Source organism: Physeter macrocephalus, chromosome 11 (genome assembly GCF_002837175.3).
Source record: "Physeter macrocephalus isolate SW-GA chromosome 11, ASM283717v5, whole genome shotgun sequence".
Taxonomy (NCBI): domain Eukaryota; kingdom Metazoa; phylum Chordata; class Mammalia; order Artiodactyla; family Physeteridae; genus Physeter; species Physeter macrocephalus.
Window position 1 is genome coordinate 125,589,781 of NC_041224.1, and position 27,052 is coordinate 125,616,832.

Here is a 27,052-nt window from a genome sequence, read left to right on the forward strand (position 1 = left end):
ATTTTTAATCACAGTTTCAATTTCAGTGCTTGTCATTGGTCTGTTTATATTTTGTATTTCTTCCTGGTTCAGTCTTGGAAGGTTTTGCTTTTCTAAGAATTGTCCATTTCTTCCAGGTTGTCCATTTTATTGGCATATAGTTGCTTCTAGTAATATCTCATGATCCTTTGTATTTCTGCAGTGTCAGTTGTTACTTCTCCTTTTTCATTTCTAATTCTATTGATTTGAGTCTTCTCCCTTATTTCTCGATGCATCTGGCTAATGGTTTATCAATGTTGCTTATCTTTTCAAAGAACCAGCTTTTAGTTTTATTGATCTTTGCTATTGTTTCCTTCATTTCTTTTTCATTTATTTCTGATCTGATCTTTATGATTTCTTTCCATCTGCTAAGTTTGGGGTCCTTTTGTTCTTCTTTCTCTAATTGATTTAGGTGTAAGGTTAGGTTGTTTATTTAAGATATTTCTTGTTTCTTGAGGTAGGATTGTATTGCTATAAACTTCCCTCTTAGAACTGCTTTTGCTACAGCTCACAGGTTTTGGGTTGTCATGTTTTCATTGTCATTTTTTTCTAGGTATTTTTTGATTTCCTCTTTGATTTCTTCAGGGATCTCTTGGTTATTCAGTAGTGTATTGTTTAGCCTCCATGTGTTTGTATTTTTTTACAGATTTCTTCCTGTAAATGATTTCTAGTCTCATAGCGTTGTGGTCAGAAAAGATATTTGATATGATTTTAATTTTCTTAAATTTACTAAGGGTTGTTTTGTGACCCAAAATATGATCTGTCCTGGAGAATGTTCCATGAGCACTTGAGAAGAAAGTGTATTCTGTTGTTTTTGGATGGAATGTCCTATAAATATCACTTAAGTCCATCTTGCTTAATGTATCATTTAAAGCTTGTGTTTCCTTATTTATTTTCATTTCGGATGATCTGTCCATTGGTGAAAGTGGGGTGTTAAAGTTCCGTACTATGATTGTGTTACTGTCAATTTCCTTTTTTATGGCTGTTAGCATTTGCCTTATGTATTGAACTGCTCCTATGTTGGGTGCAAAAATATTTACAATTGTTATATATTCTTTTTGGATTGATCTGTTGATCATTATGTAGTGTCCTTCTTTGTCTCTTGTAATAGTCTTTATTTTAAAGTCTATTTTGTCTTTTATGAGAATTGCTACTCCAGCTTTCTTTTGGTTTCCATTTGCATGGAATATCTTTTTCCAACCCCTCACTTTCAGTCTGTATGTGTCCGGTGGGAGCATTTAATCCATTTACATTTAAGGTAGTTATTGATATGTATGTTCCTATTACAGTTTTCTTAATTGTTTTGGGTTTGTTATTGTAGGTCTTTTCCTTCTCTTGTGTTTGCTGCCTAGAGAAGTTCCTATAGCATTTGTTGTAAAGCTGGTTTGGTGGTGCTGAATTCTCTTAGCTTTTGCTTGTCTGTAAAGGTTTTAATTTCTCCATCGAATCTGAATGAGATCCTTGATGGGTAGTGTAATTTTGGTTGTAGGTTCTTCCCTTTCATCACTTTGACTATGTCCTGCCACTCCCTTCTGGCTTGCAGAGTTTCTGCTGAAAGAGCAGCTTATGGGGATTAACCTTATGGGAATTCCCTTGTACGTTATTTGTTGTTTTCTCTTGCTGCTTGTAATATTTTTTCTTTGTATTTAATTTTTGATAGCTTGATTAATATGTGCCTTGGCATGTTTCTCCTTGGATTTATCCTGTATGTGACTCTCCTCACTTCCTGGACTTGATTGACTACTTCCTTTCCCATATTAGGGAAATTTTCAACTATAATCTCTTCATATATTTTCTCAGTCCCTTTCCTTTTCTCTTCTTCTTCTGGGACCCTTATAATTTGAATGTTGTTGCATTTAATGTTGTCTCAGAAGTGTCTGAGACTGTCCTCAATTCTTTTCATTCTTTTTTCTTTATTCTGCTGTATAGTAGTTATTTCCACTATTTTATCTTCCAGGTCACTTATCCATTCTTCTGCTTAAGTTATTCTGCTATTGATTCCTTCTAGAGAATTTTAAATTTCATTTATTGTGTTGTTCATCATTGTTTGTTTGCTCTTCCCTTTAGTTATTCTAGGTCCTTGTTAAACGTTCTTCTATTTTCTGCATTCTATTTCCAAGATTTTAGATATCTTTACTACCATTACTCTGAATTCTTTTTCAGGTAGACTGCCTATTTCCTCTTCATTTGTTTCAGCTGGTGGGTTTTTACCATGCTTCTTCATCTGCTGTGTGTTTCTCTGTCTTCTCATTTTGCTTAACTTATTGTGTTTGGGGTCTCCTTTTCACAGCCTCCTGGTTTGTAGTTCCCATTGTTTTTGGTGTCTGCCCCCAGTGGCTAAGGTTCATTCAGTGGGTTGTGTAGGCTTCCTGGGGAGTGGTGCCTGTGTTCTTGTGGACGAGGCTGGATCTTGTCTTTCTGGTGGGCAGGACTGCATCTGGTGTGTGTTTGGGGTGTCTGTGACCTTATTATGATTTTAGGCAGCCTCTCTGCTAATGGGTGGGGTTGTGTTCCTCTCTTGCTTGTTGTTTGGCATAGGGTGTCCAGCACTGTAGCTTGCTGGTCGTTGAGTGGAGCTGGGTCTTAGTGCTGAGATGGAGATCTCTGGGAGAGCTCTTCCTGATTGATATTACATGGAGCCAGGAGGTCTCTGGTGGACCAATGTCTTGAACTTGGCTCTCCCATCTCAGAGGCACAGGCCTGACACCAGGTCAGAGCACCAAGACCCTGTCGGCCACATGGATCAGAAGAAAAGGGAGAAAATAAAGAAAGAAAGAAAAAGAAAGAAAGAAAGAAAGAAGGAGAGAGAGAAAGAAAGAGAGAAAGAAAGAAAGAAAGAAAGAAAGAAAGGGAAAGAAAGAAGGAAGGAAAGAAAGAAAGAATAACATAAAATAAAATGTCATAAAATAAAATAAAGTTGTTAAAGTAAAATTTTTTTTTAATTATTAAAAATAAAAAAATGGGCTTCCCTGGTGGCTCAGTGGTTGAGAGTCCACCTGCTGATGCAGGGGACACAGGTTTGTGCCCCGGTCCAGGAAGATCCCACATGCCGCGGAGAGGCTAGGCCCGTGAGCCATGGCCGCTGAGCCTGCGCGTTTGGAGCCTGTGTTCTGCAAGGGGAGAGGCCACAACAGTGAGAGGCCCGCGTACCGCAAATAAATAAATAAATAAATAAATAAAATAAAATAATTAATAAGTAATTAAAAACATAGAAAGAAAGAAAGAAAGAAGACAGCAACCTAACTAAAAAACAAATCCACCAGTGATAACAAGCACTAAATACTATACTAAGAAAAAACCAAAAACATACAGACAGAACCCTAGGACAAATGGTAAAAGCAAAGCTATACAGACAAAATCACATAAAGACACATACACATACACATTCACAAAAAGAGAAACAGGAAAAATAAAATATGTATATATATATATATATATATAAAGGAAGAGAGCAAACAAATCAATAAACAAATCTACCAATGAAAATAAAGTCAAAATACTAAACTAAGATAAACATAAAACCAGAAACAAATTAGATGCAGAAAGCAAACCCCAAGTCTACAGTTGCTCCCAAAGTCCACCGCCTCAATTTTGGGATGAATCATTGTCTATTCAGGTATTCCAGGGATGTAGGATACATCAAGTTGATTGTGGAGATTTAATCCGCTGCTCCTGAGGATGCTGGGAGAAATTTCCCTTTCTCTTCTTTGTTCGTACAGCTCCTGGGCTTCAGCTTTGGATTTGGCCCCTCCTCTGCATGTAGGTCACCTGAGGGCATTGGTAGCAGCTTATTAGGGGCCTCTGGCTCACTGAAGCTGGGGGGAGGGAGGGGTACAGAATGCGGGGTGCTCCTGTGGTGGCAGAGGCCGGCATGATGTTGCACCAGCTTGAGGTGCGCCGTGTGTTCTCCTGGGAAGTTGTCCCTGGATCACGGGACCCTGGCAGTGCCGGGCTGCACAGGCTCCCGGGAAGGGAGGTATGGATAGTGACCTGTGCTTGCACAAAGGATTCTTGGTAGTTGCATTGGCAGCCTTAGCATTTCATGCCCGTCTCTGGTGTCCGCACTGATAGCCGTGGCTTGCACCTGTCTCTGGAGCTTGTTTAGGCGGTGCTCTGAATCCCTTCTCCTTGCGCACCCCAAAACAATGGTCTCTTGCCTTAGGCAGTTCCAGACTTTTTTGCCAGATTCGCTCCCGGCTAGCTGTGACACATTAGCCCCCTTCATGCTGTGTTCACACAGCCAACCCCAGTCTTCTCCCTGGGATCTGAACTCAGGAGCCAGAGCCTCAGCTCCCAGCCCCCACCTGCCCTGGCAGGTGAGCAGACAAGCCTCTCTGGCTGGTGAGTACTTGTCTGCACCAATCCTCTGTGCAGGAATGTCTCTGCTTTGCCCTTTGCACCTCTATTGCTGTGCTCTCCTCCTTGGCTCCAAAGCTTCCCCTTCCGCCACACCCCATCCCCACCAGTGAAGGGGCTTCCTAGTGTGTGGAAACTTTTCCTCCTTCACAGCTCCCTACCAGAGGTGCAGGTCCCATCCCTATTCTTTTGTTTCTGTTTTCTTTTTTCTTTTGCCCTACCCAGGTACGTGGGGAGTTTCTTGCCTTTTGGGAAGTCTGAGGTCTTCTGCCAGTGTTCACTAGGTGTTCTGTAGGAGTTGTTCCGCATGTAGATGTATTTCTAATGTATTTCTGGGGAGGAAGGTGATCTCCATGTCTTACTCCTCTGACATCTTGAAAGTCTCTTCACAAATTTCATAAGTTTTATGAAGTAAGCTAATCAGATAAGCAAATATTACTAGCTGTATAATATTATTTCAGATGCAGTAAAAAGTGGTTCATATAGATTAAGCCATGCTGAGATATATCATTTTCAAATTTTGAATTGCTACAACTTCAAAACACATTTCTATCTCCTTTGATTGTTTTAAAAATGACTTAGGTTGATTTAACTCATCATAGAAGGCAATATTCAATTATCTATGATTCCAGAAAACTGTATTTTATTAACTGATATGTTGAATAAATTGAGGAAGTAGAATGTCAGTTTACAGCCTCATATTTGTTTATTATGGTTTGATATTTATTTGAATAAATAATAGCAATCCTGTGTGTTTGCACTGATTGAGTTTGTTCTAAAAATTTATAAATATCAGTGATAACTGTATGTAAAAGAAAGCAACGACTCTTTTATTCCAGTTTAAATTTCAGCAATGGACTAATGTGAATTCAGGCTAGAACCAGTGGCAGTCTGCCAAAGCTATGAGAATATTTAAAAATGTTTCTTGCTGTTGTTTCAATTTGTATAGAATACACTATATACTAGGAATAAGTGATCACGTGCACGCATACAATCTTTCCATATGATATTTAATGATAATATTTTGCAGGCTGAAAAAAAGCAGAACACCTGAATCTCCTTTTTATTGATATAAAAAGTCCATTAGATGCATATCAAACTACTCTACTAATTATCTGTATAAATAGTTATACATGTGTATATGTATTTCATACTTTTGAAAAATATTTTTTGATTATATATTTTATATATATTATAAATATTATATATATACATATATTCTATATAGAGATTCATCTTTTAACACATAGAATTCCAGCATTTTAAATTGAAATAAATTATAGAACATTAATTTCATTGTATGGCATAATTCCCCTCAAAAAAGACAAGACAGGAAAACTCTTTTCTTGTTAAGATGGATGGCAATGAAAAGACATCAGAGGAAATTTCATACTGAGAATTCAATTCAATATCCATTACTTCCCCTATTTCCCACATGAATTCTTAACACACACACACACAGAAGTATCCTTTCAAATAAATTAAGTGATGACAAGAATTACAGTTGCAGGGTTGACAATTTAGTTCTGTAATTGTTATGAATGTAAACAACAATTTAAATCTTTGAACAAATTAAACATATATTAAAGGCATGTTCAGTGTAAAAGGGGCTGAGGTGCAGGAGTTACTGAGGGGATAGAAGGAAAACATATAATAATATTTTAAAATTTACCTTATGTCAATGAAGACATAGAGAATGGATTTGAGGACACAGTGAGGGGGAAGGGTAAGCTGGGACGAAGTGAGAGAGTGCCATGGACATATATACACTACCAAATGTAAAATAGATAGCTAGTGGGAAGCAGCCACATTGTACAGGGAGATCAGCTCGGTGCTTTGTGACCACCTAGAGGGGTGGGATAATGAGGGTGTGAGGGAGATGCAAGAGGGAGGAGATATGGAGATATATGTATATGTATAGCTGATTCACTTTGTTATAAAGCAGAAACTAACACACCATTGTAAAGCAATTATACTCCAATAATGATGTTAAAAAAAATTACCTTATGTCTTAGAAACAATGAATCATTCTATTTGTTACTATATTAATAACAACATAGCATCAATTAAATTGGTAGATATGTTAAAATTAGTTATTTATATCTCAGAATAAATATTCAAAGCTGACCTAAGTTTATCACACAAAATCAAAGATGCTCATGTCTTCTATATGTTATGCTGTTTGTTAAAAATTAGTTATGAGGAACAAATGTCTTAACTAATGCTTAATTTTAACACTAAGCCTTTCAAAGCCTAACAGTATAACATTTAGAATTATTTTAAGCAGGGCTAGTTCATGTTGAAGCTTTAGGGCACTAAAGTCTCAGATTAATTTGTAGCCTTTAATAAGTCTTTTCCATCAATTCCCATTGGCTTAGTGGATGAAGAATTCTGCCTGCCATATCAATAAACAATGGATGTTGTGGCCTCAAGCCATCAGCCACTGTAGCCACCCCCAACTGTGCACCCTGAGGGGATTCAGGATGGAGAAAAACAGGATACTGGCCTTAGATACTCAAATGCATATCAAAGAAATGATTTCAGTAAGCCCAGACTCTTGCATCTTCCCATACAAAGAAAGGCACTGAATTCATTAACTTGAGATGTCTGGTTTTCTTTAATTAACAGTAATCTTTACCTGGTTTTTGTTGCAAAAACTCCTATACATCCTGGCTGCTCCCTTACCTCTTCAGAGCAGTCCCTTAGAGCTATCTGAGAAGCTGCCTCCTAGGCTCAAGTCCTCAGCAAGGCCTACAAATAAAACATAATTTTCAATTTTTAGGTTATGCATTTTTTTCCAGTGGACAGTTTCAATATAATACATTACTTTTTTTTTTTTTTTTTTTTTTGCGGTACACGGGCCTCTCACTGTTGTGGCCTCTCCCATTGCGGAGCGCAGGCTCTGGATGCGCAGGCCCAGCGGCCATGGCTCACGGGCCCAGCTGCTCCGCGGCATGTGGGATCCTCCCGGACCGGGGCATGAACCCATGTCCCCTGCATCGGCAGGCAGACTCTCAACCACTGCGCCACCAGGGAAGCCCTAGTACATTACTTTTATATGCCATGTGGTTTCCTGTAGTTTCACAACACATTTAAATATTCAAATGGCTCTGTTCAGATGCTGACTGTGTGTGGAGAAAAACAAAAAACAAACAAAAAACCCCAAAACAAACCTCATATTGCAAAGCTAAACTTCCTTTCTTCCCTCCCTCCCTCCCTTCCTTCCTTCTCACTTCTTTTTCCCTTCCGTCCCTCTCTCTTTCTGATTTTCTCTCTCTTTCATCCTTGCTTTCTTTCTGGTGCTCTTTTTTGTCCTTCTTCATTTATTTTTTAATCCTTACTACTTTAGTATAAAGTATAAAATTCATTATCTGGAATTCATAAATCTAAATTATATTGAAGCAAACAATCTCAAGTCCAGATATTTGAAAATTATATTACCAAACTACATGGAATATATTTAATGATTCTTATTTTCCATATTTTAAAACTCTGGGGCAATATATCTTACTGGTTAAGAATAAGTGATTAACATGCATTAAGCATCTATTATGCCAAGCATGGTTCAATATGTCAATATTAATAATTGAACACTCAAGCCCTTTACATGAATTACTGCACTTAACAATTTAAAAAAACACATACTAGGAAACTGAGCCTTAGAAAGGCAATTTCTTCTAGCACACACAGATAAGTTCCTCCTTTAATCCTTCCAACAAACCTATCATTAATTATTTTCATTTTAGAGTTAACAGATTTTGAAGAGTCTATAGAACGGTAACTTTTTAACGTGATGCATGCAAGGTCATAAATAAAGTAGAGCAGGTATTTGAATATATGTGTAATTCCAAACAACATGCCTGCCTTTTCCAATAATATATACAGAATGTAGTGCCTATATCTATTAACAATTATGTAAGCAATTAGCACTTTTTTAAAAAACACCAAGATTTATTTTTTCCAATTAAAAAAATATAGACAATTGCATCAGTGAACTCCTTTACTGCAGAACACATATTTTCAGAAGATCTGGAAAAGTTTTATGATTTATGCAAAAATTTATATATGCAAAAGAGGTAAGCTCCTTTCCTGCTTGTATAATACATGCCACCAACTATTCATTACTCAAAAGATCTTTTTGCTCTTTTCATGTGGAAAATAATTGAAAAATCATCTTGGGTATTTATCACGACAATGTGTGTTAAGTTTGAGATATCTCTCCCAAGACATTTTCATATTTTTCAAAATACACTCATGCAAATTACCATTTGAGAATGAGACAGACAACATGTGGCAGCAATCAGTTCCATTATTAGCTCCAACTCAAGCAAAATGAGAGGTTGAGGTAATCAGAATAGTCCACAAGGATATGGACATCAGTGGTGCAGATATTTATGTAGACTTATGACTTGAAATGCACATGTAATATTAGATAGAAAATGATCTTTAAAATATCACTGCTATCATTGAAAATTTATATCATGAATAAAATAATGGATGACATCTTGGTAAAAATTAATTTCCATAATTCTTATGGACTGAATGTTTATATCTCCTTACCCCAAATCTATATGTTGAAACCCTACTCCCCAATGTGAAGGTATTAAGAGGTGGGACCTCTGAGAGATAAAGATTAAATGAGTTCTTGAAGGTGGAGCTCTCATGAACGGGTTTAGAGCCCTTTTAAGAATCACAAGAGAGTTTGCTTCCTCTCTTTCTGCCATGTGAGAACACAGTGAGAAGTTGGCAGCCTGCAAAAAGGAAGATGGCTCTCATCAAAACCCAACCATGCTGGCACCTTGATTTCAGATTTCCAGCCTCCAGAACTATAAGAAATATATTTCTGTTGTTTATAAGTCATCCAGTCTATGGCATTTTGTTCTAGCAGCCCCAAATGACTAAGACAATGATTGTATTTATTTTAGATTTTGCTTTATGGGATTCATTTCAATATGGATAATCAATGTAGGCTAAAATTCATGGTGTACTTCTGAATGCTTTTCCTCTTTTTTTTCTATCTTTTATATGTTATGGAATTGGATAAAACCTTATTTGTCTTTATTTTTCCATTTTTCAAGATATTATTTATAAAAAATCTATGGAAGTTTCTTTTTAAGCTGATGTTTTACACACACACACACACACACACACACACACACACCCCTATGTATAGGCCACCAGGTATTGTATCTCTAAATCTGTTGAAACAGTTGTGTTAGAAGACCTATGGAACTAGATATTTTATTTGTCCTAAAAGGAGCTTTGCTGCAAACATGTAAGTGCCCTTAACCCAAATAACCAAAGAGCATTGCTGTCATTTCTCAGAACTATAGTTGGAAAAACATTTAATTAATTCATTTTCAGAAAAGCATTTCTGAAATGTCACTACCAGAGCATTTGTTTCTTGAAAAGACTAAAAAGATATTGTTTCCCATATACTTTTTTAATGGTAGTGACTTCAGTTTCCAAGATAGCCTCAGAACTAATAACCTATTAAAGAAAATGCCTGCATTTATTCCAGGAAAGCTAAGAATACTTTTGAAACCACAAACTCCCACTTCACACTCTTCAGTTTTTGGAGAATAAAGTGTTTTTTATTGTGTCCTAATAGGTACGTGGAATTTTTCTGAACAGCTTTTCAGAAATGTCTTGAGAAAATAAAAACTGCAAAGCTTTAAGGAACTGTTTATCAGTGAAGATGTAGCTCATTTTGCCTAGACGTGCTATCATAATAGATACATCAAGTGCATGTACTATATACAAGTAACACAGTTTTACAAGGAAATAAACTGTTGTTTTACAATTACTGTAATGTAGGAATCTAGCTGTTGCCTTAAAATACAGAACATTTTACAATACTAAATTGGGGAAATAATCTTGAGAAATATGCTTAAGGACACCTTGTCCATCTGACTATTTTTTTTTTTTTTTTTTTTTTTTTTTGTGGTATGCGGGCCTCCCTCTGCTGCGGCCTCTCCTGTTGCGGAGCACAGGCTCTGGACGCGCAGGCCCAGTGGCCATGGCTCGCGGGCCCAGCCGCTTCGCGGCATGTGGGATCCTCCCAGACCGGGGCGCGAACCCGGTTCCCCTGCATCAGCAGGCGGACGCGCAACCACTGCGCCACCAGGGAAGCCCTGACTATTTTTCTTTAATGATGAAAAAATAAGCATAATGTGTCATAAACAGATACTTAAAATTACAAAAACAGGGTTAAAACCCATTGTTCAGTAAGGAGTAGATGACAGTGAAGGAAAACTCTAAAATATGTTACATTTTTGTTATTTTTCCTAAATTTCTTGTTGTATTTCATAGGTTTTACTTCCTTTATCAAGTCTTACTAAGGGCAAAGTAGGTTAAAAAAATGATGTTATTCAAATTTATTTTTCCTACATGTCATCATGTGATTCTAACTGAGCTCTAAGTATAGAATTTCACTTGCTCTCCTGGAAGCATTATTTTTACCTCTATTTAATAAGAATTGTTTCCCAGTTTTGAATTTTCTCAGTACTCATTCATTCCTTCCTTTATCTCTTAAATATATATGAATTCATCCTTTACCATGTATGCTTTTCTTGTCTCAATTGCAGATTATGAATGAATTGAAATTCATGGTCTTATAATTCTAAAAGAACAATTATTGGGTATTTCATACCCTTGTAATTAGTAATTTTGTATTGTATAAAAGTAAGACAAAAAGAAACAAAAAAAGATCTTACTAAGAAAATAATTCCTAAACAACCACACATCGCGACTACCACCACTGCTAATAACAACAAGGTACTTTTTATGTGGGATACCATTTGATTTTAGGGCCTGATTCTATTAATATTCTCCTCTCTTTATTTAAGCATAGAACACACTGCTTTGATGAGTGTATTAGTTGCTTCAGGTGGCACACAAATAATACATGCTGAGGTGAAAATAAGTTTAAGGTATTAATGCCATCTGTTCCATAGAGATAAATTAACTGAAATTATGTTATCAGAAAGCCCTGTTTTATTATTTCTGTTCATTATTAGAAACATGAAGAATTATTATTAATACCAGATAATGTTAATTATCAGAAGAAGATTGCAATATGTCACAAAGTCCTAGTAGTGCTTCCTTCTCAAATACTATCAGTGTACTCTTTCCCATTCCCATCACCACCACAATTTACTAGCCCATTTTTAATTCATACTTAGAAGTACTACAATTATAGAAATATCCTCCAACCTTAATACATGGATTCCAAAGTTACTTTTTATTCAAAATTCCAGCAAGAAGATTCTTCTAAAAAATTTGCTTTGATCATGTCCTGTTACTCACAGTGGATATTTACAAACATAAAATTCAAACTACTCAGGCTGATGTTAAAAACACTCTATAAATGTGTTTAGGCAAGAAATCGTGATTCAGGTTGTTTTCAATTAATTATTCCACACAAAAAATTAGAATTAGAAAAATTTTAATAAACTTTAAATTTTTAACCAAATTTAGATTTACAAAAAGTATAAAATAGGACAGAGAGTTTCCATATAACCTTTGCCTTACTCCATTTAGGTGGCTGTAACAAAATACCATAGACTGGATACCTTATAAATAACAAAAACTTATTACTTGTAGTTCTGGAGGCTGAGAAACCCAAGATCATGGTACTGCCAGATTAGGTGTGGTAGCTGGTGAGGGCCTGCTTCCTGGCTCATAGATGACAACTTCTTACTATGTCTTCCCATGATAGAAGGTGATAGGGAGCTCTGTGAGGTCTCTTTTACAAAAGCATTAATTCCATTTATGAGGGCATTACCCTCCTGCCCTAAGATCCTCCCAAAGGCCACAACTCCTAGTACACACAACTCTGGCGGTTAAGATTTCAAAATATGAATTTTAGGGAGACACATTCAGACCATAGAGCACTCCTCCTTTTCTCCTGTTGTAAGTTACCTCTTAAATCTATGATGCACTTGTCAAAGCTAAGAAACTGACACAAATTTCAATACTATAAACTTCAGACTTTATTTGAATTTCACCAGTTTTCTACCAATGTGCTTTTTTTCTGCTCCAGGAATCCAATACAGGATAGCAAATTTATTTAGTTTCATGTCTCCTTAGTTTCCTTTGGTTTGTAAATATTTCACAGTCTTTTAAAATTTTTCCCATGACTTTGGCAGTCTTGAGGAGTTCTGGCCATGTATTTTGAAGAATGCCTTTCAAGTTAGGTTTGTCTGATACTTTCTGTATGGGTAAATTCACAAAATGTCTTCAAGTTCACCATACTTTTATCTGTTCTGTCCAGTCTACTAATGAATCCATCAAAGGCATTCTTTATTTCTGTTACACTGTTTTTGATTTCTCTCAATTCTGTTTGGTTTTTTTCTTACAATTTCCGTATCTTTTCTGAAATTACCTATCTGCTCCTGTGTGTTCCATTAAGGTCTTTAACATATTAATCATACTTATTTAAAATTCTCTACCTGGTAGTTCCTAGTCCTCAAACCTGTGTCGTACCTGTGTCTGATTGTCATAATTGGTTCATCTCTTCAGAGTATTTTTTCTTGATTTTGGCATGCTTGGTAATTGCTTGATGAAAGTTGGACATCTATCAAACAATGATACTGCAGGACTTATTTTTAATGTTTGGAGAACAGTCCATTTCATTTTCATAGGACCTTAGTATGAGGATTTGTGTGAATCTATTTAGGAGTCAGATTGTGTGTAAAGTTTGTTGTTACTGTGATTACCAGAGTTGGAATTTGTTGTTGCTTTGTTCACCAGATACTTCAAATTCCTCTAGTAATACTTCTATTATTATTATTATTTTTTTGTCTCCCTGATTGGGTTTTGGGCTCTCCTTTGTACTGCTTCCCTGAAAGAGTCTCTTTGTTGCAGCTTTCCTAACTTTTCCACTATTAGTTTTTCCTTGGGGCTTGTTGGTATGGTGGTGGAGGGGAAGGGTCATGTGGAGCATTCTATGATGTTCTGAGCTTCTTGGAACATCTTGAGCCTCAGGCTATGAACCTGAGTTGAGGGTAGAGCCTTCACCAGTTTTCTTCCCCTCCTCCAGGGACTGAGTTTATTTTTTTGGACTCTCTTTCCTTTCTCCAACTGCAGTGGATGTCTATCAGTGTCTTCAGACTACAGTTTAGGATTTGTTGCCCCTGCAGATTAAAGCCTTAGTTACCTGAGGGATATAAGAAAAATTGGTTCAGGCAGAATGTGGCTTCCCTGGTCTTCCAACAGCTGCTGTGGAAATTTTCCCCAGCAGAATAAATTCTTTGTTCCATAAGTGAGATAGGGAACATGAGTTTACATGAATTTCAGCAGTAGCTGTTTTTCCTCTACACCAAGTAGCACCACATAGGGGGAGGGAGGCTACCTCTAAATTCTCCTCAATCCTTCTTTTAAGAGCCAGATGGATACCCTTAAAGAAAAACCTTCAAGTGGGTGGGAACTTTCCTATGTCTGTGGATAGCAGGAGCTTCACTGCAGGTTACAGTTAAACTTTAGCAATTTCTAAAACTTTCCTGTAGGAACATTAACATTTATGACTTTTGTATATCAGGTGGCATCTGCCACAAGTAAGCAAAAGCTCAGGTTTCCCCCTTTATTCACCATTCTCTGGGACCTAGGTTCTCTGATGGGTTCAACAAAAGTCATTAATGTACAGTTCATCTTCTGTCTTGTTGTGAGTATGGGAGAGTGAAGTGTTTCTAGCTCTACATTCCTGAGATGAATCCTGGTATCACGATGCTGACAAATGTTTAATGTATACTTGATGTCATTAGATTGCTAACAAGCTAGTAAAAACTTGTGAAGCTAAGATCCTGAAAAGTAGGGAAAACCAAAATTGTGAGTCCCATTTGGTATTACTTTTCCCTTCTGGTGAATGATGAATGTGAAATGTTTAAGCCTTAGGGAAGAGAAAATGGAGAAACATAAGTTGCATCTAAAGATAGTGGAAAGGAGGGTGTAACTGCCACTTTTTGGATGAAACCATGGTGGGCAAACACTAAGAGAAAGCATAGGTCAGAAATAGACCACTCTTCACAGGGATCAAAGCCCAGTTATAATTAATTTAAATTAAGTTGATCTATGATTGCTTTTGCCTCCAGCCCAGCTGACAGCCTGAAGCAAAATTGAATCCTCAATGGGAAACCTAAGCCAGAGCTTTGAGTTATCTACAGGATTTTTCATAAAGAAGATCCGTCTCTCTATCTAAATGACCAGACCTATAAAAACACAGGACTGTCTCCAAAAATGTGAACACAAAGTTGAACAGCAGAAAAAGACCAAAGAAAGATAATGTAATAAAATTATTAAATACAAATTTTAATATTATTATACATAATATGCTCAGGAAAACAAAATACAAGATGGAGAAAGTAAGCAGAGAACCAGCAACTATAAAAATAAAGGAAACGAATGTCCCAGAATTTAAAAGAATACAACTGAAATTAAGAATTCAGTGAATGAATTTAAAAGGTGATTTGAGGGAACCTAAGAGAGAATTAGTGAACTGAAATACAGTTCAGAACAATATAAACATGCTAAAGCATGTAGGGATTAAAGGATGGGACCTAAAATAAGAGACTAATAGACCTGCACAAACTGGCATGAAAGTGATGTTATTCATGCAGTAGAAAAATAATTCCTAGATGGCAGTTCAGACAAACAGGAGAGAAATAAAATTTTTTAAATTTGGCAGGGAAAGCATATGAGGGGTAAATGTAAATAAATATTGCCCGTATGAAATAACAATATTCACCTGTTGAGCTTAAATGGATGGGGAGTTAAAATATATACTCATAGCATAATAAGCAAGAGAGAGATTTAAAAAGATTTATGAGCTTTGTTTAGTATCACTTTTTCCTGCAAACATATTGTTAAATTCAAAATGATGGGTAAAATGTCAATAAATTAAATAAAGCTTAATCTAGATTCACAGGGGTGATGCCTCTTGAGATAATAGAAATGGATATTATACTCATCTTTACAATAAAAAATTATATTAAAATCTCTAGAGATACCACTAAAAGTAAAGGAATGCTTAAGCAAATGCTAATGAAGGGGAAATATTCACATGAAGAAGTCAAAAACAGAAAAAAGGGAACATAAATAGGTATAACATGAAAACTAATAAATATGTGATAGGTCTAAACCAGATACATCAGCAATTGCATTAAATATACTATGCACATATAAAGATAAAAAGAGAGTTTGTGTTGTTTTACCAGTATCAGAAAATGAGAATTTAAGGCAAAATAATAAACCAGAAGAAACAATAACAAAACATGTCTTTCAACAATCTTTCTAGTAGCCAGTCATAACCACTCAGAAAATATAGTGGGATTAAGTAGAATGGCTTTCACAATCATGTTGAAAAACTTCTAATATTCCTAAGAAATCATGTGAGAAATGTACAAGATCATTATGAATAAGTTTCCAAAATAGCAGTTCTCAAAATGTACAGTAGAGTTATTCAGAGGTTACATATTTGACGCATGTTCTCTGAACAGACTGAATTCAGGAACAGGTATAAGAAGACATCAAACATCTGTAAAAATTCAAAACCATGCAGCTCTTCTCACTATGTTTTGTTTTGTTTCATTTTGTTTTGTTTTGGAAAATATTGTTACTGTTTTCATAAAACATGTTAACTATATTAAAATGCAATGGGCATCTTAATACTATTTTAAATGAATTAATCCATTAATATGTTTTAAATTCCACAGTTCTAATAACTAACAAAATGAATATCAATATATATAATGCAAAGGAGTCCTGAGCCTAAATACTTGGGAAGTACTGCTCTAAACAACTGACAACAAACATAAAAGATTTCCTACTATTATTGCTATAGACACATGTTAAAAGTGTTACTTCTCTCAAAATCAACCTGTAAAGGCAAAGATGGGTTCCATTTCCTTTTCTTTAGAAACATTTTACTCCATCCACAAATTTACATGTAGGAATACAGATATATAATTAACTCAGTTTTTAATAGATGATTGAAACTGGGATTCTTTCCCGTTAAAAATAAGAGAGAGAGAGAGAGAGGGAGAGAGAGAGAGAAAAGAAAAGAAAGGAGATAAAAAGGTGGTCTCTGAAATCCAGCACCAACAGAGGTACAAAAAGATTTAAAAATTCTATAGCCTTAAAAATGGCTTTCCAATATGTTAGGAAAATGATAGTAGGGCAAAGGGTTGGGAAAGCTGAAGAAAGTTAGCTGCAGAAGACTTAAAAATCTTTCTTAATCTTAAAATTATCTAATTTACATATAGTCAGCAAGGAATCTGGAATAATATGAAGAAAAAACAACAAAAAACAACTAAGAGCTATACATTTAAAATTCCACTACTTTCCTTATTAAATAATTTAGATACTCTGTCTAGATGAGCACTTGTTGTAAAGGAGATTGAATCACAATTAAAATATCTGTATTACTTAACCTTTAAGAGTCTTTTCCATATAAAGTATACTTGGAAATATTTTAAATAATCTCTAAAGAATTGAATATTAGAACTAAGAAATTCTCATTAACATGCTTTTGTTAACCAAATGTCATATTTGGTACTGACTGCAAGCAAGTTAAATGAGAAACTGTCACACTTGACATATCAGATTAAAAGAAAATGTCTGATGTTACTGTGAACTTTTTTAGAGTACGTAAATATACTAAGAAACATTCTGACTTTTCCATTCAGATGAAAGTTAGAAGCATATCTGTCACTTACGCTATCCATTATCACCTTCTAATACATCTAGTTTCTAGGGCATCATATTTTAAGTTGCTTATACCCAAGTGTGCAAGAGTACCAAAATTAATCAATGATTAATATTTGCTTCCAATTTTTGGCATTTGTCACTACACAGTTTATAGATGGTTCATTGCTCTCTGTTTTACTTTTTTTGTATTTTACCAATTTATCTTGTGGATTGTCTATCATATGCCCTAAAATATGTCTCATGTGGACATGTTTTCTTCTACTTTGATCATAGTTTTATTCTCAATGTCTATAAATATGCCTGGCTATGGTAGATGCTCAACAATTATTTGTTGAATGGAGTGAATTAATCATTCCTAGTTTGGAAATTATACATTACACATCCAACCACCTAACTTTTTATACAACAAATATTCATTCAGAATCTAATATGATCTAGGTATCCTGATACAATATAGAAATACATGAATGAGCTTGTAGTCTTGTCCAAATGTCATTAGTGAAATTTATGGAATTTTATCACTATGTATCATAAAACAAACCTTCAGATTTGCTGTATAATGAAAACTTTTAAAATAGGATTCCGTTCTGGATTAGTGGATGCTTTCTATTTCAGTGTAAGACATGTTGCCTGACCCTGAGAAGGTTTATTAAGCCATTCAGTTGTAAGATAGAGCCCTTCTGCCAACATTTGAGTGTTTTGCCTACAAAGAGTCAGCTGTTCTGATCACAAAGCTATTTCTATTAATTGTAGGTGTTATACATAAAGTAGTTTTATATTCTATAGACCAATGATATACGGGTATAAAAATAATTCAAGTTGATCTTCCTATAGTTTGGATGGTTCTGAAAGTTTGATGAATGTGACAAAATAAAAACATATTAAATTAGGTATGGGTAAGAATGGGTAAAAAGCTAGTTTAAAAAAAACTATAAAATGATATCAGATGAGTGTACTTCTCACTCTGTTTTAAGAAAAATCTGAAAATTATATATTAAACTATTTTAAAACATATTGAAACAAGGCACATGTGTAATATTTTTATGATTCTCTGAAATAATTTCTACCATATGCAGATATTTTGTATGGTGCAATAGAAAGACACTTTACAGGATGATGGACATGAGTTAATCTCAACTGTGCCATTCATAATCTATGAGGATCTATATCAAAATAGCTAATCTCATGGTCTTCAGTTTTCTAATCTGTAAAATTTTGTGATTGTCATGAGATAAAGAACATAAAGTAAATGGCAAAACAAGATCATTCAAAAATTGAAAGATGACATCACAAACATTTAATACTTAGACATTACCAACAGTAAAAGAAAATTTTAAATCCCACAAAGTGCTTACTGACCTGAGAGTCCTCATCTTTGTTTCATGACAAATATTTCAGAGATAGATCAATTTATTTCAGGTGGTTTGACTTTGATGGAATGGTTAAAAGTTTATTTGGATTAGGGTACATGTTGTTTCATATAAGCTCATTTCTTTTGTTTAATTATGAATATATTGGTTTTGCTGGTGGGATCCAAATTGCCTTTTCTAATTAAGATTTTAGTTACTGAATGTATGTTGAAGTGCTCCCATGACATTCACATAACTTTATATATTTACTGTTAAATTACTTATAAAAACTGTAGCCTATCTAGAATACTCAAATATTGGATAATACAGAGAGTATTACTCAGTAATAATCGAATGAGGTAATATTCTAATTTCATGGCAGGTTAACAAAATTCCACAGAATCACATATCATACCTGACAATTTTAAGACCTATTTTGCTTCTCAGTTGTGTTTTTCTGGGCTAGCCAATCATAATATTTGTATAAAAACATATATATAATGTGTATAAAATTATTAGTTTTTATTTTATTTGCACTTATAACTCATTGTTAGAAGTAGCCAGGGCCGCAAACAGACATTTATAATATGACAACAGCTACAAGGATGAGTGATTCGATTATGACAGCTTCTCTCTTACCTGCTCCTATCCTGCTTCTCTAGAAATAATGACCTTAACCTTCAACTTCACATGGCAGGGTTTGTCACTCTTGCTTTCTACTTGACAGCAGGGGATTTATTAGAACCAGTAATGTATCTGTATTGCTTGTTAAACTTCAGTTCTTCTAGAAGTATAAATTTTTCCCTGCTTTCCCAATTTCTGTACTATTTTTTCTCTAGATCAACCTTAATCTGGTTCTCCATCCCTCCCTATAATTTTATTAGCAGCTCTTCTAGATCAACACCATTTCAGTCAGTTATTTTCTGTGGTCTAAAACATAAGAATAAACAGAGGGTTCTCTAAAGGAAGTAGAATTAATGTAGTCTTTGCAGATGAGGAAAAGCTTCCAGGAAAATGTGACATCTAAACTGATGAGGCAAGGTCAGAATAGCCATCATTAAAAAGTCTACGGTTCTGTGCTGCATTCAAAATAATTTCTACCAATCTATCTTTCAGTTCACTAATTCTTGCTGTATCTAGTAAGCTATTTAGCCTAAATTTGAATTGTTCTTCTTAATTTTGTTTTCCATATATTTATTTCAAGAATTTCCTTTTAGTTCTACTTAACTAAACCCTGTCTGTTGTTTTCCATATTATCCTATTCTTGCCATAGATCTCTGTTATTGTTATCTATTTGATCACTTTAAGCATACTTATTTTAAGATCTCTTCCATATTTTTCTATTATTTGCTGTTTCTGTGCTATGAGTTCTCCAGTGTATTGCATCTGTGACCTTGCTTTGTGGCAATACGTTTCTTCACTTTTTTTTGGTAAGTTCGACTTATGAATTTGTCTTTTAAGGAATTGTTCCCATGGAAGTCCTGCATGCCTTCATGTGAAGATACCTCTATGGGACTGTTTTGTGGTTGACTCTCCCTGTGCTCTAAGAGTTTTGCCAGTACTGAATTAGTTTTCTGTTAATTTCTCAAATTGGAATTTCCTACTTTCATATTTCTCTGTTCTCTTTTCCCACCCACTGTCTGTAGTAGTTGGCCTCTATGCCATATCTCTAGTACAGTGGCAGAGTTTTTGTAATCTTTTTTTTCAAAGATGGGTCAGCTTTTCTTGGTTCATGATTTTATGTAAAGAGCTCAGAAACAGCACTTGACATTGGGACCGTGGCTGTAATTCCTGTATCCATATTCAGCCCTTTATGTGTATATCTGGTTCTGACACCCACAATGAAAAAAGGAGAAAATAGTGCTTACTTATTGCTCTGGTTTTGAGTTCTTTATTTCTAGCATCAAAAGTTTTCTTTAAATTTGAACATAACTGTATTTTAAAATGTTTAATTATAATTTTTCTAGCATGAAAAAAGGAGAAAATAGTGCTTACTTATTGCTCTGGTTTTGAGTTCTTTATTTCTAGCATCAAAAGTTTTCTTTAAATTTGAACATAACTGTATTTTAAAATGTTTAATTATAATTTTTCTAGCATTTTAAAATAATTTGAGTGAAAAAGTCCTATGTTAGCTCAATCTATTATATAAATTATACATTGAGACTTATTTTTTATTGTATTATTTTGTGTTTGTATTTTAAAATTTGTTGGAGGAAGGAAGCCTTAAAAATTGGTGGGAATACTTTGTATAGGGTGAAATCTAGAGGGATTCTCAGGTAACTGGATACAAACATTAAATGAAATCCTCCCTCCTTCAATCTTTCTGTCATGGATGAGAAGTAAAAATAACGTTTTTGAAAATAATCACCTGTAGATGAGTCTCAGCCACTCTGTGGCTCTGGTCCATTACTGACCACATTTTCTCACTTTTGTTTTATTTTTGTTTATTTTGTTGGTTGTTGTACACTCTGGAAAAAAAAAACATAATATTTTCCTGTAAATTGATCTACTGCAATGGTGAATGGTTGGATTAAAATAGTTGAAAGACACACACACAAAAAGTCTACAAATAACAAATGCTGGAGCGGGTTTAGAGAAACCCACCTACACTGCTGGTGGGACCGTAAGTTAGTACAGTCACTGTGGAAAACATTATGGAGGTTCCTCAGAAAATTAAAAATAGAATTACCATATAATTCCAGCAATCTCACTCCTGGGCACATATCCAGACAAAACTATAATTCAAAAAGATACATGTACCCTGATGTTCATAGCAGCACTATTCACAATAGCCAAGACAAGGAAACAACCTAAATGTCCATTGACAGATGAATGGATAAAGAAGACATGGTACATATATACAATGGAATACTACTCAGCCATAAAAAGAACAAAATAATGCCATCTGCAGCAACATGGATGCAAGTAGAGATTAGCACACTAAGTGAAGTAAATCAGAAAGAGAAAGACAAATACCATATGATATCACTTATATGTGGAATCTAAAATATGACACAAATGAACCTATCTATGAAACAGAAACAGAATCATAGACATAGAGAATAGACTGTTGGTTGACAAGAGGGAGGGTGGTGGGAGAAGGATGGATTGGGAGTTTGAGATTAGCAGATGCAAACTGGCATATATAGAATGAATAAACAACAAGGTCCTACTGTATAGCACAGGGAACTATATTCAATATCCTGTGATAAACCATAATGGAAAAGAATATGAAAAAGAATGTATATATATATGTATAACTGAGTCACTTTGTTGTACTGAAGTAATTAATACAACATTGTAAATCAACTATACTTCAATAAAAAATAAATAAATTGATGAGACAAAATTATCCATTAAAGTGTCTTCACTATTAAAAGAAACTGTTTTCATTGTAAGGATATTTTTCTTTCAGTAAACGTAAATACCAAAATGATTGTCATTTGCTGAGTCTGTTATACGTCAAACAATCACCTCATCACTGGGTAATTACCTTCAGAGTAGGAAATACTTTTCATAGACAGAAAAAAAAAATTAGGGGCCTATTGAGTCAACATGTATCCTTCCTTATAAAGAAGAGTGTCCCACATCCAAAAACAAGCATTCTTTACCGATATGCTTTTAGGTATGGGTGAGTTATTAAATTGTATTTTATGACATCCTAAATCATTTCATAATTTATATAATAAAATAGTAATTATAGGATTTATCAGTTATTTCCATCTAAATATGCCATGATGAAAAGCAAAAGCATCACTTTTTTTTACTCTGTTCATCGCCTTTTATAATAAGAAGTCTTCAGAAAATTAAGGGAATTATTAACATTGTGCTTATTCTTATAACATTTTAGAAAACTTTAGTAAAGGTCTAGTTATTTTATCCAGAATCTCTTTAATTACAATTATTCTAATATAACAGAAGTGAATGCTAAAGATCTATATTTTTCTCTTGTGAATAACAGCAATATTGACTGGCAAGGCTTGTCAGTATTGCCATTGAGCTGAAGCAGTAAATAACTTTTTTATTAGAGGCATTAATCAAATGCAATGTATCCACATTTGACTTGTACTTATATATGAGCTCCATGAATATTTAGACATCATTATTTTTAAATATGTAAATAATTGCAGTGAAACTGAATATTAAGTATCCCTAGGTAACATCTACAACTTTCAATACATAATTAAATTTATGAAGAGGAAGTTTGGAATTTGACTTAGTTAGGAGATTGATTTGCATAAAATATGGCTGAGCCCTTCAATATTAGATATAAAATATTTTTTTATTCACTGTTTCCCATATTCCTGCCAGAATACAACAGAAAATGTATGCAGAATAAGATGCAATACTGAATCATGATGAAGCATTTTAAATCATATCACATTCACCATGGTAATATATATTTTTAATATTCTTAAAAATATTTCCTTTTTTTCAGTAAAACTTACCTTCTAAGAGGATATGGAAAATCTCATGGTGATTTTTCATGGGGAAAATCTCAATACCACCTTTCACATATGGTATATATAAAATTAACAATTGGTCAATAGACAGATACCTATAAAAAAGCTTGTGGCAAATACTCCACAAATGTCAGGGTGAAGGAAATGTGGTGTTTTATCTTTGTTTCCCTAAACTATAAGAACTGCTGGAGGAAAAAGAAGAGGACATAAGTTATAGTATTATTGAATAGTCAATAAATGACATACTCAAATGACTAAGGTCAAAAGAAGGGGGGAGGGAGAAGAGTGATGGAGAGAGAAAAAGGGAGAGAGAATCTGTTGACACCAAACACATGTTTGATTTTTAAGATGATGGTAGAAAATTTGAGATTTTGTATATCTGCTCACAAATAATTAATTTAATTGCTGTTTTTAAAATACGTTAATCCTCTCTAGAAAAGATTTAAAGTATAACTCTACTCGATTTTGATTAAATTCTCAACGATAAAGGACATATGTCAGATGTCAGTGTTTAATAAGAACAGTGTTTACAATCCAGTGACAGAGAAACAGTAAATTCAGGGCAGTAAAAAAGGGCAATTGAATTATGGATTCTAGTCTACATAAAATATTCTAATATCATCAATGCTTTGGGATTATTAAAAAGTATCCATATCAGAGAAAAATATCTGTGCAACTTTGAGAGTACATTCATCATTCACTTTATTAATTGCCAGGTAAGATTTTATTGAGACCATCCATCAATTTTTTTTTTTTTTTCAAATTTCTGAAACTAGTTGTTTTGGGACTGATTGTTCCTAAAGGCTCTTCTTCACTTGCTTGCCCTCTTCTGTTAATATAAATAATTAAAGAAATTTGTGTGTATACACTGCTCTTTACTTTTAATATACTTGTCATTAAATGTAAAATAATAGCAATAGATCAAGAAACTCTAAGATGAGAAAACATCATTATGGAATTAAATATTTTCATGAAATGGGTGAAACAACTGTTTTTTAACTTTGAGATTACAATTTACCCTTCCTTTCCTTTTATTGGGGGGGATTAATATTTCATTATATGTGAAAGATCCCACTAAGATTGTGTGTTACATATTTATAAGAATCCTGTTTGACTACACATACATACATGCATACATAAATTTTTCCTATGAAGACCAAGTGATACAGAATAATAAAAAGAAAATATTTTTAGGATTGATTGATAATTTGTTCCAGGAGAAAATAAAGGTTAAAAAAAAGTGAGAAATGTGTTATTAATAATTTTATTTAAAATTTATTTAATTATATGAATTATTTTAGAGTTGAAAAAGTCATCTTTATTGTGTTCAGTGGTCCTAGCATCCTCTTGCCAAAATACAAATTCTCATAGAATATCAAGATGGAAAGAAAGAGATACAAAGAATGTTAAAACATAGGACTAAAGCCTTTTGTCTGTTAAGGATATATTGAATGTGTGTATGAGAGCAAATACTTAAACTAATGAATATTTGCATTTTAATGTTTAAAATATTTGGAATTTGCTTGTAGAAAATAATTTAATTTTGATATTGTGATTAAACTATCCTATTATTTTGATTCGATATTGGGTACATGACTATACATATTGTCCAAAATCATAAAAGTATATGCTTAAAGTGTGAATAATACTCTATTAAATAATGTCTCAATAAAAAATGTATAAAATGTAAATTATTTCAAACATTCTCTCATAGATCAGACTCTACATATGTTACCAGGAAGAATCTTTCAATGCAAATAAATTGCACAGAATTATTGATTTTACTATTTGAATAATATTAAAATTAACTTTAGTTTTTGAGAAATAATTTTAAAACTTTTAAAATCTTTAAAATAGGAAGAATCTTTCAATGCAAATAAATTGCACAGAATTATTGATTTTACTATTTGAATAATGACATTAAAATTAACTTTAGTTTTTGAGAAATAATTTTAAAACTTTTAAAATCTTTAAAATATGGTATATAAGGAGCTTCCCTGGTGGCACAGTGGTTAAGAATCCATCTGCCAATGCAGGGGACACGGGTTCGAGCCCTGGTCCGGGAAGATCCCACATGCTGCAGAGCAACTAAGCCCGTGCACCATAACCACTGAGCCTGTGCTATAAAGCCCACGAGCCACAACTACTGAGACCGCGTGCCACAACTAATGAAGCCTGCATGCTTAGAGCCCATGCTCCACAACAAGAGAAGCTACCACAATAAGAAGCCTGTGCACCGCGACAAAGAGTAGCTCCTTCTTGCCTCAACTAGAGAAACACTGCACGCAGCAATGAAAACCCAACCCAGCCAAAAGTAAAAATAAATAAAATAAATTTAAAAAAATACTATGTATAAGATTCATGTTTCAAAGATCAATCAAACTATTGACTTACTGTAAGTTAGGTGATGATTTTAAATATTTGTATAGTAAATGTATTTGTATTTTTTTTTCCTTAAATACCAAGATCTGTTACTTTTCAATAAACTAAAATATTAAATATCAGGGACAATTTCTTGACTATCTATCATATTCATCTAATCTTTCTCAGAATTTTATAGCATCATTACAGTGTTAATTTTTGGAATTCTGTAAAATATAGTTCAATTTTATTTAGACATTATCTCAAATTTAGAGAAAAGTGCAGTAGAGAAACTTTAAAATATTTTTCTGAAGTATCTGAGAGAAAATTACCCATATGATGCCTCAGTATTTTTATTTCCCACATACAAGAATATTATATCTTTAGTCTTTTCTTGATTGTAAAGATCTTGACATTTCTAGCCAGTTTTTTTGTTGTTGTTATTGTTTGTTTGTTTTGTTTTTCTTTTTGTTTTTTTTGCATAATGTCCCAAATCTGAGTCTCTTTGATACTTCTTGTTTAGATACTTTTCATACATCTTTAGAAGGTATATCAGAGAAGTGATACTGGGTCCTAGCAGCAGCCCCAGGGAAGAAGTTTGACCCACTTGGGTTCTGACACCCTGTTCTAGCTATGCCTGACCATCACCCTCTGGCATAGAAGCACTTACTTCTTGTGAGCCACTATGGCCATACCTTTACCACCACACGAGCACAGGAGTCTGTCTGCCTTATTTAACCCTAATTAGTAGCTTTAGGCTGATTCACTCATGAAGGGAAAAAAGGAGGAAAAATAAGAGAAAGGAGAAAGGTAACACATTTTAAATCTGTTCATCAGGTTTAATTTACATAAAATAAAATTCACTCATATTAAGTGCATAGCTCAGTGCATCCAGCACCACAATACAGCTGTAGCTTATTTTCATCATCTCTCCCAAATTTTCTTGTGCTCACTGCAGTTGATACTGTCTTCTTGGCCCCAGTTACATGGAAAAACTGTTCTGCTTTCTGTCCCTATAGTTTTGCCTTTTCTAAAGTTGTTTGTAAATAGAATCATAAAGTATACAATTTTTTTCCATCTAGCTCCTGACAACTGGAAATACGTTGAGATTAATCCATGTTGTATATACCAATAGTATTCTATCGTTATCCCTTCACCAAAATTTGTTTATTCACCAGTTGACAGACGTTCTGATTTGGGATATTAAGATGAATGTTGTTATGAACACTTGCATCTGAATTTTGTGTTAACATGTTTTTATTTGTTTTAGGTTGAACTGGTGGATTATATGATAAATACATTTTAAACTTAATAAGAAACAAATTATTTTCCAAAATTGTAGTACCATTTAGAACCTCTCCAACAATGAATGAATGTTCTAGATGTTCCACATACTTTCCAACAATTAGTATCGTCATTCTTTTAAATTTTAGCTATGCTTCTGTGTGTGTAAAGGTATCTCCTTGACTTTTTAATTTGCATTTCATGAAGCCTACTGATCTTGAGAAATGTTAATGTGCTTATTAGCTATTTTTACACTAAATTGACTTCAAAATTTTTTGCCCTCTTTTTATTGAGATTTTTGTCTCATTGAATTTTAAGAGTTATTTATATACTTCTGTGGCCAGATGATTGGTTAGATGTTTTACAAATTTTCTGCCTCCAAGTATGTACCTTGCCTTTTCATTTTACCAACGATGTCATGAAATGCAGACATTTTAATTTTTAAAAAATTATTATTGATTGATTCATTCATTCATGCTTGTTGTAGGTTAGGGGTCAGTGTTGGCTGACTTAGTC